Source organism: Phasianus colchicus, chromosome Z, assembly GCF_987193195.1.
Source record: "Phasianus colchicus chromosome Z, bPhaCol1.hap1.1, whole genome shotgun sequence".
In the NCBI taxonomy this organism is placed as follows: domain Eukaryota; kingdom Metazoa; phylum Chordata; class Aves; order Galliformes; family Phasianidae; genus Phasianus; species Phasianus colchicus.
The window spans coordinates 74,584,303-74,597,280 of NC_143476.1; positions in this window are offsets into that span (position 1 = coordinate 74,584,303).

The following is a 12,978-nucleotide window of genomic DNA, read 5'->3' on the forward strand; positions in this document are numbered from 1 at the left end:
CCATGGATCACAAAAAGACAGGATAATTGGATGCCTGTTCAATATGTGAAACTGTCTGCCACTGCTTGAACAGTCTGATTTATTCATTTAAGTGAAGAGAAATGTCTCTGCACTTTGAACAGGCTTCTGCCTCCACTTATCCAAACATCTTCCTCCTGTAGAACATCCCTTGGCTGCTAAGCTTTTCAGCTGGTGCTTTGCTGACTCTGGGTTTGCCCAGAAGTTGCCTAGAGTTACAGGATGGCTGGGGCTGGAACAGGGTGGCCCCATGGAGGATGTGCAGAAGAACCAAAGCTGAAGGGGACATTCCAGGCCCAGCAGATGCCTTCCAGATGGTCCTGAGGCCGGATGCAGAGGTTGAACCTGATGGGAGAGAGGAGGCATGGAGCCCTGAGGGTTAGGAGAGCTGAGAGCTGATCTTATCATCCTGATTTTTGCTCAGTGTCACACAAACAGAGCACTCCTCCCCTGTCCCACCTAGGCCAGGCTCTCACAGACACTCATTTTGGAGGAGGACTGTGGGGGCGGTGGTTGAACCACGAGTGCCTCTCCTCAGCAAGGCAGCCACCTGCATCTGCTTTTCTGCTGCCAAGCAGATCTCTGTCTGATCTCTCGCAATTTCTGTAAGCCACTGGGAGGGAACCAGAACAGGAAATATTTGCCTGAGTGCAAGGTGCATTTTAGCAGAATTGAAACCGCCGATGTAAAGTCTGAAAAACAGATGGCTGATAAAAGTAAATTATAGTTCTTTCAGGAAGCACATAAATTGGTGCAGCATGTTAATATTTCAGTGGTTTGGGCAGCTGCAGTATTTCTGGTGTGGTGAGACCACCCCTTTCCTCCTGAGTGCAAACTGAGCTGCAGCTCTTGCAGGCCTCAAAGTGGTTGGTTTGCTCCTCTCTCCCAGTGGGCCTCCATGTAGGATCCTGAGTGTCAACAGTGTGAGCAATGGCATTCAAATCAGTGGGACAGTCTGGTGCTTGAAAGCCCATAGGGCACCTTCCATCTCACCTGAAGGCTGGCTGCACCCAGGGAGGGGGATGAGGAACACCCCGAGGTCAGCACCCTGGCTGCGACTCCCTCCACTCTAGCTGTTTCCATAAAGAGCCACCTTCCAGATTTTTCCAACAACAATAACAAAAACCACTAATTTTGGCATAACTGCTGTTATTTGTTTTGCAGTTTGAGGAAATGTTCATTCATGGGAAACATCACTCCTTTGTTGGTTCCGCTGAGCAGCAGAGATGTACGAGGTTCTGCAGAGCATCAGTGTGGTAGCAGCTTCCTGCAGCTCTGACATAACACCAAGAGTTTAAATGTAAGAATACGGCCAGGAAGACCAAAATTTATTTTCATGCCCATGCAAAAAATCATTGTATTGCAGAGCAAGACCCATGAAAAACCAACCACGGGGAATCACAAATTTGATGTAGCTTCTGTAATTAGGAGTTGCATGGGTATAAAGTGTCTCGGATTTAAAGGATAAGTAATCATCCAAATTCTTGCAAGTAAGTGCAAGTCTAAATTCCTTAGCAAATCTCCAAGCAGTTGCACCCTGCTTTGAACTTGCCTTGCTCAGGATGATGAAACCAAGGAGGCTTACTGCAAATCTGACTTAAAAAAAAAAAAGGAAGGAGAAGGAAAGAGGAGAAAGAGTTGTCTTTTCTTTAGGAAAATGAAGGAAAACAGCACAGTTCCTTAGATCTGCTTTTAGGTACAAGGCCTTCCAAATCTGGGGGGAAGGTGGCCTCTTGGATTCCACACTTACAGTAACCAGTCTGCACAGAGAGGCAGGGGCTGGGGATCAGGGCTGCGCCTCTCGGTAGGGACCGCTCCAGCCCCCAGCCTGCTGCTTGGGGCTTGTTTGGTTTGGTTTTGCTAAGCACTGCTGCTTTCGGTTTCTCTACAATAGCAGAGCGTGTGTACAGAAAGGTCAATTTCAGGTCAAGCCAGGATCTTTTATCTTTTTTTTTTTTTCCAAACCTGGTATGCAGACAAGCTTTATTCTGTAGGCATAAAGCAAACTTAGGCATTTTGAGAAAGATGTTGGAAAATATTAGAATTAGATACTGAATCCTTTCTTTTTATGTGAGCATCGTTAGTATATTTTAGATGTGGACTAAATGCCTAACAATCCCAGAAAGAGCACAATAACATATCACATCTGGATCAGAGTGGGTTTATAGAAAACATTATTAAAATGAGATGACAGGATTAACCACTGCAATTGAAGAAAATAAAAGCCATATTTTCCCAACTGAATGTGAGCTGCACTTTTACCATATAGGGAAATACAAATCTCTCTTTCCAGTTGCTAGAAAGAATTGATCCAAACATTTTATCCTGATTTTAACTTCAAAAGTCTAATCAGCATGATCATCGCCTGTGACAATCCAGAGAACTCTACAGTGCTGATGGTTGTTGTTTTGCTGAGCACTTCCCTGAGAAATAAATTTTTGGCCAGAAGTAATGTCATGCATTGTCCCCCCCTCCTGTGTCTCATTGCTGTGTATCTAAAATCTGTACTAAAGGGCAACTTTGGGTTTTTTTTTCCTCTTTCTTTTTTTTCTTTTTTTCTCCTTTTTTTTTTTTTTTTTCTCTTTCTCTTTCTATTTGTTTTTTTCCCCTTTTTTCTTTTTTTTTCTCTCTGTTTCTTTTTTTTTTCCTTTCTTTCTTTTTCCTCCCCTTTTTCCTTTAATTTAATTTTTTCCCTCTCTCTGAATAGGTGGGCATACCTTTGTGTTTTGTTTTGGGCAAAGTACAGAAACATCTGTAGACTCCTCTCCCTCAAGGTGGGGCATCAAGCAAGCACATAACAAGACAGGGTGTTTGTTCTGAAGATCTTCAGTTCTCCATTGGTATGACAGATGTTAGGTTTCTGTAAAGCCATCACCATTTGAATGCAGGGCAGAAGGATAAGGCATAGACCTATACAGAACAATGGTGCTAGCAGTAGGACACATTGTTTGATATCCCTCTTACCATGCCCACTTAAGAATTGTCTTCCATGAGCAAAAGACATATGTGACAAACGATGTGATCAAGCACAGAGAAGAAGCTTCTGTGACTGAAAGAGCTGAGAGAGCAAAGGGAATGCTCTCCCCAGAGACTATGTGCTACATGGTCAGGGCAGCGTTTGGCTCCTGCGGTAAGCGTGAGTGCATCCATGGGAGCACAGAGCGAGTCAAACCCACTATCCATCTTCTTTTGTAATTACCTCGATTTTCTGGATCTCCTGCCTGTCTGAACACCTGCTTTGAACTGCCAGAATTTGGCATAGGAGTACAAAATGATGGATCCCATCTCTGTCCCTCAGCCTCTTTACAAAGCGCAGAGAACCTGTGCAAAATGAGGTCATTCAATTGGAGATTAACTGCAAGACACAGCTCAAGTAGAGGATGTACCCCTGCACCAGGCAGTCCAGCAGAAAATAATGAGTAATTACCTCTCTGCCTGCTGGTTATCTGCAACTGGCAGGATGCCCAAGATGGACAAGTGGAGTATTTCCTTTTGCAGGTGGTTAGTTGGTTCTGCAGACTGAAGATAAGGGAAGAAGCAAAGAAAAATGTTGCTACCCTAGATGTCAGAAAGGCCTCCCTTCACAGAATCAATTGTCACAGAACTTGGATCAGCCCTCTTCGTAAAGGTATAGTGCTACCTTTGATTTGCTAAATTGCAGGCACTAACAAACCTGCACAGTAGATTTGCAATATGAATGTACAAAAAACATATATTCTGTGAGACAAGTCTAGCTGTCTCTGGTGTAACTCAGTTAAATTGAGTATAGCTACATGGGGAGAGGGTGGAGGCTGTGAATTTCATCAGCCTGAGAGATCTCTTTGAATCTCTCACATTTTCATCATAGAAAAAAGGAACATCTGGACATATTGTGCAAGGACCACATTCTGCTTTCAGTTATGTTGAGGCAAACCCAGAGTCATCCCAATGGGACAATTCAAGATTTACCCCAGGATAAACAAGAGCAGGATCTGTCACCGTATTTTTGGCTTTATTGCTCTGTTCTCTAAGCTTAAGCTGTTTGTATCTATCTTGTGTTCATTTTCTACCTTTTCATCTTCCTGAATGAAACACAGGAGCAGCAGGATTGAAAATCTAGCTCTGTAGGTTTTCAATCAAATGAGTTATTTATCAGTTAAAAAACCAAACATATAAACAAACAGAAGCCCACAACAAAAAATTTCCCAACCTGTCATTTATATGTCTTTCTGGACAGTTTTTATCCATTTAGGAATCTGTAAATTACTTGTGCTATCTTCCTCCCCCCTTGCACTGCTTATTCTCTTTATTTTTCACTTCCATTAAAGAAGAGTGAAAAACTGAGAGTTCTGTTGTTGCTTTTCTTTTCCAACTGGCTCCAAAGGCATCAGCTAAGAAAACAAAACCACGCAGCTCACTCAGGGCCATGCTGGGAATTGTACTTCTCAACTGTTACCACTGTGTGCCTTTGACACTCTTTGGACTACAGTGTAGGGAACAAAAAAAGGCCATCAAATGCAAGTCTTCCACGTCTGATTTATATCTGAGTCCTCTTGCTCTGAATGACTTCAGTTCTCTTCTCTTGGCCAAAGCCAAATCTGAAGTTATAAGTTTAATAACAAAAATTTGACTTCTAGTACCCAACTGAGACTTGCACACAGTTGATGAGTGATTTTTAGGTACCCAATGAAGTTCAAGCTCAGTGCAAGCAGGATGCACTGGGCAATCACAGCCTAAGAATCCCCAGTGGAAGGCGACAGAATCCTTACAAGTATCCAGAGATGTTTGGCAGCCAGTGCCTGTATCAAGTTGCTGAACATGGACTAAGGCATCAGTGTCCATACAGAGATATCAGCAGGGTCTTATCCAACACTTTTACCAGTCATATGTCTCTGTGAAAATATTTCCAAATAATACAAGCAGCTTGCTTTTACTTCAGAGTTTGTAGTCTATTCTGCTTGACACAACTGCAACTCTATGATAATTGGCCTTAGGAAGAAATGTTCTTGCCCTGGTAGGCATGAAAAAGCATCTCTCTGCAGGCAGTACCTGATATTTGTCTCTGCCAATTAAAAACAAACAAACAGGGAAGCAGGAGCTGATGTTCAAATAGCTTTGGCATATGACAGGCTGATGCATGTAATGCATATCATCAAAAGCAGTTAGCACAAAGAAATGGTTGTTGTTTTGCTTAAATCGAGCTGGACTCAGCAGCTAATTAAGAACAGACTTTTTCCATGGTTATATGCAGTTTTCAAATTCCTATAGCACAAACTGTTTCAGAGGATAAGTTAAATACAGAATGCATTGAGTTTGGTAGAGAAAGTTTAAAGGTCTGTATTTTCCCACCAAAGCTATTTGATATCAGCTACAGAGTGGGTGTGTGTGTGTGAGGAGGGGTTATGACCTCTTTTATTTTTACAACCATTACCATGATTTCATAATACTGGCAGCAGTCACTTCAAGTGAGGGACTAGACCTTATTACTATAATTATATGCTAGTATGTGGGCATAAAACAGAAAAACTTTTCTATAGATAAATGCCAGTAGCAAAATCCTTTTGTCCAACAAATAGCCCTTTAGCTGTGCTATGAATATTATATTAACCTCAGTAAAAACTATGCCAGAAATGTCTACTTACATGGAGAAATCTCTGTGTTCTTGCAGCAGCTTTGTTGTAAGAAATGAATATGCTTAACGCTTAGAGCATGCACTGCTTTTCCTTTGCAAAGCATATTAAAGATGTTCACTTATTAATCACAACAGCCCGCTGTGGGAGGCAATAGCACCATTTTAAACAGAGGAAAACCTGGGAGATGGCGAGTATGATTTTATGTATTTGAAGTAATTTTGGGTGCCTCCATTGCAGTGCTGTGTGGGTATGTTCAGACCACATTAGGAAGATGGCACAGTGTGAGCTCTGGGCTCTGACAGATCCTGCACCCCTGAGCATTCACCTCAGTTTGAATTCCTGGGGAAATTTCCAAAGGGAAGAATGAATCCTGCAGAAGAGATGTGGGCGCAGAGAAGAGCACATGTGCACCAAGCCCCATCCCTGCCACAGCCTGACGTGCTGTGAGACTTGGTTGGGTGATTGAGTACACAGGTGGAACAGCACTAAGAGCTGGAGGTGGTGGAGTGAACTGCTCTCTGAATTTGGGGCCAGATTGCCCTGAGAATTCTGCTGCTGGGAAAATTTTGAGCCTTAAACAAGCACTGGTTTGCCATCAGAGTGATAAATTTTCTATCAGTAAAGAAAAATGACCAGTTAAGTAAATGGGACATTACATTTCAAAAGCAAACTTTGTCTCGGTTATCAGTTAGCATGAACTTAATGAACATTACTTTTTGTGAATATTTCATAATGTCATTTTGAATATTTCTCCCTATTTGTTAGTGAAATGATTTTGACATGTAAAATTACTTTTAGGTAGTTGCTTGATAACACATGAAAGCAGTGTTGGTGTATGACTGATTCACAAGCAGTTATTAACCACTTGCCACTACTGTACACTGTGCAGCATCCAGTATGTTCTGAACGGTGGGAAATATTTATATTAACATTTGTTTATACCAGAGTTCTGCTGATGACCATAATATGAGCACTGCATCTCTGCTGATGACCTACATTGCCTCTTCTTACTGAAAGCAGAATTATTTTCATTATGGATTTCTTCTTAGCTATTATCTTCATTGTAAAAATCACATGATGTGGAAGCTGAAGGCCTGATTCTGCTGTGCTTGTTATCAGAATTTTTGCTAATTCTGTTTTTACTGTGGTGCTTCTTAGTGTAGGAATTGACAGCCCTGCAACAATGTTGAAACTGGAATCAAAAAGAAAAATTACACATACAAAAGTCAGCTTGCTTCTCAGAAGCACAAGGATCACCAGAACTGGTCTGGCTTATTTCAGGGACTAGCTCCATTTTGGAGGAGCTGGACAACAAGTTCATGGCTGAAAACAAGGAGGCAAGCAGTAATGGAACCAAAAGCGATGGACAAAACAAATAATACAAGCCAGTGCTCAGATGAGGATACTGAATTCACCTAAAAAATGTTTTTGTCATTGCTGTCCTCAACTGATGCGGTCTCCCAGGTATGGGAGGTATTCATCCTTGCAAAGGTGTTCATCCTTGCAAAGGTCAAGGTTTGACCTTAGTAAATGCAGTAAATGTTTACTTCTCATTCAGCAAGATTAATGAGCAAAATCCACCAGTCTTTTACATATCACAACTGGATTGTGGATTTGAAAAACACAACGCTGATCTTCAAAGTTGATTAAGTAGAGTAGGTATAGGGTTACTTTATTGTATTGACATTTTAGTGATTATTATTCTCAAATTTCCACCCAAATTGTCTGTCTCATAGCAAATATATAAAAATACGCAGAACCCACGCTGGTCTCTCTTCTGATACACAGAATTATATTAGAAGGGGGAGAATACTAGCAGAGCAGAATAACGTTGATTCCAGGATCATAGAATCATAGAATCATAGAATCCTCAGAGTTGGAAGGGACCTCTGAGGTGTGTATAAACATTCCATACTGCCTACTCCTAGAAATTGAAAATGGTGGAAGACAAGGACTCAAAATGTGTCCCCAAACAAGCAATCATTAAACCTTTTGCTGAGTAATCTTGAGACTAGTCTGGATTGCCCATTTTGTTCTGTTTTGATGAAAAGCTATCCCAAATCAGAGAGCTTCTTCCGCAACTAAAAAATCAGAGTTTGGCTGAGCAGAGATAATAACAACTGAATTTATTTCATTCTGTACCCAGAGCAGCAAAAACATGCCTGAAAAAGACATACCTTCTTTACCAGGGAGGAGAAAAAGTGTTCTTCTTTTTGAATGGAAGTATGGTGATCTGAAGAGTGAATTTAAGATTTCTGTCTCAATTTTATTTTAGCTGTGGTGGAGCACTCAAATGATATGTGCGATTCCACACTGTTGAGTTCAGGCAGCATAATTTCTGTACATCTCACACTGCCTTACTTCTCTGTCTGAGTTTTCTAGGTCTTCCCTTTCCTTTTTCTATCTGAAATTTCTGCAGAAACTTACAATTGTATGTGAAAATGTTGCTTTTGCCCCATTTCCTGTGCACTTGCAGTAAATCTCATTCTCCAAATCTGGTGTTGCAGCAGCAAATTCCTTTGTTCTGTTAGGACATATTGATGTACGAAACCTACAATTTGTCTCCAGATTTTTTTTATTTTCCTAAAAATAATAATTCATAAATACAAGTTGTAATAATAACATATTTTGATGAAATTTTTTATTACTTTTCTGCTTGAGTTGTACAAAGCTGTGGGAAACCAGCATACATCTTACAGGCCACTTCTCACACTGGACACACTGGATACCAAATGGGACTATTTACATTTGCAGCTGCTGGTGCATATGCTAAAATTAGACTAAATACAAAATAGCAGCTGCATGGGTAGAAACAAACCAAAACTGATTCACAGATGAGAGGCAGCTTGGAGAACCCAGGCATTGCAGCTAGATTTGACACAAAGGCCGGTCTAGTGCAAGTGCCCCGTGCCTACAAAGACACAATAGCCCATAATGGTAAGCCAAAATTATTTTCTGTTCAACTCCCTTGCTGGGGAAATCCTTTCACCGCCCTTGACGTTTTTTCTTTTTTTCTTTTTTCTTTTTTCTTTTTTTTCCCTTAACATATGTTACAATGTCTCTTTATGTAGGAACACACTTCCCTTTAAAATGTCTGTCTTCTTCTATCCCCTCAGCCTCCCCCACAAACTTTCCTTGGACAACCACACTCATTGTGACCAGTGCCAAGAAAAGCCCACTCTCCATTTGCGTCTAGTCTGATAGTCCTAGCTAAATCCATGCCAAGACATTGACAGAGTGCAGGATCTTTCTCCACGACCGTGTCACAGACTTTCTTTTTTTTTTTTTTTTAAATAAAATTCCCTTTCAAAATGCTAGTGCAGTGGAATTTCATGACCTCTTCTACCAGTAGATCCATCCTGCATTGTACCATGCATTGTGTTCAGATAAAAGGAAATATTGTGAGTTTGAAGGCACAGTCTGTGTTATGGAGAGTGCAGATGGACCAGATTGCACAGTCCACACTCACCACACAGCCGAGCTGGACTTTCCAGGGGCAGAAAAGATCAAAAATTCCAACTGGCTTCCATAGAAAATCTCAGTAAAAATCCTTCTAGCAGTATCTAATAAAAATGTACACCCTGTTATGAAGGCTCGTTTGCTGGAACTCCTCTATTAATGGAAATATAAGATTATTTGGGTCGCAGCTAAAGACAAACACTGATTCATGTGCTTCAGTGCCGAATCCTCCATGAACCATAGGGATCATGAAGAGAGACAAAGGTTCTGCTCTGGCCCAGGTTACAAACAAGTGAACTTACACTCACTTCAAACAACTTCTCTGGGTATGTCCATCAGTTAGTGGAGATGAGTCAAGGTGTAGATGTTGCCTCAGTGGCACTCCCCCACCACCCACTTCGTGCCCCATGGCTGTTTTTCAGCAAACCTGTTGGCTGCTGGGCTTACCTCCATAGCTGAGAGCACTCAGACCCAGGCTGGATTCATTCTTCACCCAAAGAGTCTTATCTCCTAACTACTACAGAGTCATCCTCTCTTATTTTCAACTCTTAGATATAGCTTCAGTCAGAAAGCAGGACAATGCCTTCCATGTCCTGGTGCTTAAGGCACTCCCTGAGAAAATGGGAAACAGCCTGTAAATCTCCCTGGGCTGTGTATTCTGTTTCAGAGTGGAAAGAGTTCACAGCTGCATTCATAAGCAAAAGGGATCGCTAAGTGTCTATTGGATCTGGGCACCTTAAGAAACAGAGTCTGATACACCTCGGTAATGTTCAGCTTAAGAGCAGAGGCATCCATATGTAAGAATAGAGATTTTCTTGATAATAGTTTTGTTCCAAGGCACAATCCCACATAAGCTTCCCTTTAGATAAGTCCTCCCTTTACTGAGGCTGAAGTGCTCTCCTTAATGGCAGTTGACCTTGACTGCCTTGACAGTAGCAGACAGAGGGGGAGTCTGAAAGCCCTCACCCCAGTCAGTTTGTGAACCATGTTTCAAACCCGTTTGGTAGCCCTTATGTGAATGGATCCTTTGTTAGGGGCTGATGAGTAGGATGTTCAGAGAACTTGGGAAAGTATGCTTGGCAAGTAAACTCACCTAACTAATAATAAAAATGGTCTTCAGATTTGCCAGGCTTCTTTGCCTGAGGCAAGCACAATTAAAGTCAATGAATTGTTTAATGTGAGGAAATAAGAGAGGGAAGAAAAAAAGCATACTGTTCCCTGGTGCTGTTTTGGAATTTTTCTTTTGTAAATCCTCCTCTGGATTGATGTTAAAAAGCCTTTGGCATGCATCCTGCAGAGAAATCAAGAAGCATAACAGTGATATGTGTATCTATTGACAGCTGTATCCTACCTTAGCAGGGCATGGACTCTCTGATCTAAGGCATTTTTCATCTTTAGTGGAGTTGATCCTGTATCTGGCAGACACACATGTGATTTTGAATGTTTCTAATAATCCAAAATGCTTTCATGGGAGCACTCCCAACGACATGGAGAGCTGTTTCAAATATGCTGGCAAACTGCAATCCTCCTCCACAGGAGGCCCAGAGCAGGCAGTAATTACAGGAAGGGTGTAGCACATACCTGTCTCTGGTGGGAAAGAACCAAGCCTGAGAACTGTATCTCCACAAAGCCAACCAGCTCTCCTCCATGTAAACCAGGAGGCAGAAAATATTTTTAAAGCTCAAAAAGATGCCTAATCCCCTCTGATAAGACAAGAACATGATTTAGAAACTGTCCTTCTTTTGACATGGAAGTTTCCATCTATTTTCTATCTCTTTTCACTTCCACCTCTCATTTTAAAGCTTAGTGGCATGAGTGTTTTTAAAAGGAAGATATCTCCCAGAACCTTCACTAAAATTGTCAAAAAGATATGGTACTAATCCTGTGATGTGAGAAGACCTTAATTCCTTCTGAAGTTCTGGGTCTTAAATTACTCTTTACATACCTTACTGTGGATTTTGTGTCTTTTCTTAGATAATGTATTGGAAAACATGGCTTGAATGAGAAGAACATGTTTCTAGTGGTAGCTTCTATTATTCTGTAGTTAGCTTCCAATGGATATTTTGGTTTTTAGTATCCAAGAGACAGGGTAAGGAGTTTGGTAGCTATGCTTCACCTGAACCTTTCTGCTCTGGTAAAATAATCACAAAAATGAAATTTCATCATTCTTCTGACTAAGATATTCATTCTAAGAGATTCAGGAAGAATCCAAGTCATAAGAGTGCACTATAATGCCAGATCCTTATAATGTGGAAATAAGGACACACCGCTTTGTATTGGAACAAGCCAGTGGCTGAGTAATGTCCTGGTGGTTCCACTTCTGCTGCTTATTTCTGGAACCAAAGATCTCAGTAATACTTTGGTCTGACCAATGCTCATGTTAAAGAGAGTAAGATGTGATGCGTTGCTCTGTATTGGCTGGAGACCTCAGATATAGTTGTCACTCTGTTGAGCATGTCAGAAGCTACCACAGGTTTATGGTTTCTTGGGTTAACACTATCAGGACATTGAATATTATACCAGAAGGAGATGGTCTTCCAACGGGAAAATTCAGACCAGCTGTGTGACACAACTGAAACACAATTCTTTGCACAGAGCCCCACCCCACTTCTGGGGCACATTTTCAGTGGCTTCCCGGCCATCTCATCTCCGTGTGCCCAAAAATGCCAAGTTTTCCCTGTATCTTGAAGACTCAAATGTGGGGTTCACTGAGGCAAGGCTGCTGCTCTCCCCAAGATTCCTTCTAGGCGGCCCATCCACCACATCCTACCAGGTGCACCTTCCCACCACTGCTCACAATTCCTCTGCTGTGCCCAATTGTGCCTTCCAGGGGATATCCAAGATCAGTGTAGGATAGCAAAACACTATGTAAAGCCCACCATTGCCCCTTCCTTCTTCCCAGACACTGCAAACAAAGTAAATAGTCTCCACAATCTGCCAAGTGAAACTTAAGGAAGCAGCTCTGCCTACCCCGGCCAAGAAATCTGAATGCTGAAGACCTGAGTATAACTCAGGCTGTAGTGTGTATGTAGCAGCTTGTGTCCTTAATTCCACACACCCTAATCTCAGGGACAGGTTTGTTTCAAATTAAGAAAACTAAGAAAATTGCTTCCTGCCCTTTCACCCTATTTCCTTGTTTAAATATTATCCTCCATGGCTGAAGAAAGATGCCCAGGTAGAAAGCAGTTCTGAGAGGTGCTTGTCAGGAATCGCAATGAAGGAACACTGAGTCTCTCGTGGCCAGAACACCTCAGAGACCTGTCAGATCTTGCTGGGAGCAGAACTTCTAATAACCCTTTCTCAAGATACACTATGAACGTTCCTCTGGTTCCCTAGTTTTGCCCCTGTTCTCCTCCTCAAGTCAAGGTTTCCCATGCTCAAGGACATTGCACACAGGAGGGCACATTTTTCCTTCTCTCTCATGTCTTAGGACACTTCCTAGATCACATATTACCTGACCATTGATATGAGTCAAAATATTTAGCCCTCAAAACTTTCCAAAGCCCCATTTTATGTGAATGTGCTTTAAGTCAGATATCAGTTTTATCCCTTTTTGTTGACATGAGTCAAGGCATGAAATATCTATCCTCATCCTTCGCCTTTCCTCTTCCCCTTCTGCTATGTATATACAAAGAAGATAATATTCAACACATAGCCAATAGTTCCTTTTTCTTGTCAATGTAATCAGTTTTCCAAAAGTTTGTTTGTTTGTTTGTTACTGGAAATAATGCTTTCAAGCTTGAGATGCCTGTATTCTCATAATTCACATATATGCTGTATATGGACACAGAAATATCAGGGTTAGCTGTTGAAGTAGAAAAAGTGCTTACAGACTTAAGCACTGCCAGAGTGTTACATATGCCTTGAGTAGAAGCTATGTTTGTGTAGT